A 2083-nucleotide genomic window follows, 5' to 3' on the forward strand; every position below is an offset into this window, starting at 1 on the left:
CCCGGGTGACACCATTGGAGGGGTGACACCAAAATTTTGGTGTCACCCCCCTCTGAAAAGTCGGGCGCTCGGTCATGGACCGAACGCCCGGCAGTATCAGGAGAGAGGAGGGGACCCGGCGACATACCTTATCCCGCCGTGTGACTGTCCCCTACTCTCTCTGCCGGCGTCCATCACCAAGATGGCCGCCGGAAGGTATCAGAAGACTGCCACGCGGTGACGTCTCGGCAGGGTGACACTTGGTTACCGCTCCGGGTGTCACCCCGCCTCGGGACGCCCCTGAGGTACATGAAAGCATTTTCAAGATTTAACTCAGGAGTTTAGTGTCACTTTAAGTAGCATGGCATGTGGGTGCTCTGCCCTGGCTCCATTTTGCGAATGGCTCGGAGAAGAGGGGCAGAGATGTGACCATAGAAGGGAAGTCTATTGAGAGCTGCAGCACTTATATCCAATCAGCCATGGGAGTACAACAAGAACTGTAGTTCCACCTTCATGTAAACTAGAAGATTTGCCAGATTTAAAAGATAGCAGTTATCATGGGTAGTAATCAGAGGATTCAACTGCTAAGTACGTTCATTGTTCAGACTAAACACAATTCGAAGCATTGTAATTTGCTTTAAGAGAATGGAGCCACTGGGAAGTTGTAAAGAGTTTGTTAAGTTTTTTTTTTTTAAAAAGGAAGTGGTTTTGGTAAAGATTAGTTTATCATTAACTAAGTTATTGAATATTTCATTCAGGCCGTAGAAGAAGTAAGGAACTGCCTTGCTATTTGATGGATCATAACACAGGGAATCTGTATGTAATAAAAACTCTTTTGGTTAGGCAAATTATAGCTGTAAAAATGGTTTGAGCTTATATTTCGTAAATAGATTGCTTACCAGTTCAATGCCTGAAATGGAGATGTGTGGTATAAATCTTTAAAAGATAGCTATAGGCATTGGCAATGAGGAGTATTGAGTATTAAGGCTGGGTAAATGGAGAAAGGTCATCCAACATCCAAGCCAAGATGGAGGCTTTATTATGTAGGTGTGGCAATGCCACGGAGTATGCTGGCAACATGGTCACCCAGGACTCTCAGCCAGAGGGGCTGAGAGGTTCCAGAATCAAAATAGTTCTGTAGGGAAGAAGATGGCCTTTCAAGTTCTTCTGGTTTTTCTTGATTGTAACTGGGATCCGGATCTCTGGAGATTACTTAGAGTTTTGGGTGGGATGAAATCTCCAGTCCTGAGGTCAGGTGTTGCCGGTGATCAGGTGGCTTGGAGCAGCCTCATTAAGAGCCCAGACCAGAGCTCAAAGGAGGAGTTGGTGTGGTGTGGCCTTCAGGCACATGAGGGCTCCTGCTGGGAAGAGGGACAGGTTGTGTCCAGGAGGATTCCACCCAGAAGCCAGAGTGGACCCAGGTGGCTGTGTGTGTGCTGGAGGCACCAGGGAATAAGCCAAGGAGGCTTGGTGAGCCGGTGACACACAAGGGATATGTGGAAGAGCCACATGGAGTATATGTGACAATCTTGAGTTGGTTAGACACTGTTATATTGTCTACATCCTGAATTATAAGCATATTGCATGTTGTGTTGCTGAAGAAAGCTATTTTCTGTTACAAGAGAAATAAAAAAAACTGTCCTTTTTATGTTAAAACGGCTTCAAACTGGTCCTTAAGTGCTCGCTATGTGTGTCCCCAAATATCACATAGGATATTTATTATGGCTTGATATCTTAGTCGTTAAGGTCAGCCCCTGGGAACCATATCTTCCTCTACGTCACACAATAGTTTCTTGAAGGTAGTTTGGATCCAGTGTTTTACTTGGCCAAAAAGTATTTCTTGTTAATAATCCTGCAAGTTGATCAACTAGTCTGGGTGTGTGTGTGCACACCTGACCCTCCAGCATTTCCACACATAGGCTTATATTATGGAGTTGAACATGACGAAGGGCGAATCGGAACAGACAGAGTACAAAAGATATACAATATGAATATGAATGCAGCTGCTTGACTCATCAACCTAAGCAACCACTCAGTGTCTGCAACCCCCCCTCTGCCAATCCCTCCACTGGCTTCCACCCCCCACCCCTCTCTGCCAATCCCT

The sequence above is a fragment of the Nanorana parkeri genome, unplaced genomic scaffold (genome assembly GCF_000935625.1).
Source record: "Nanorana parkeri isolate BGI_ZX_2015 unplaced genomic scaffold, ASM93562v1 scaffold731, whole genome shotgun sequence".
Lineage (NCBI taxonomy): Eukaryota > Metazoa > Chordata > Amphibia > Anura > Dicroglossidae > Nanorana > Nanorana parkeri.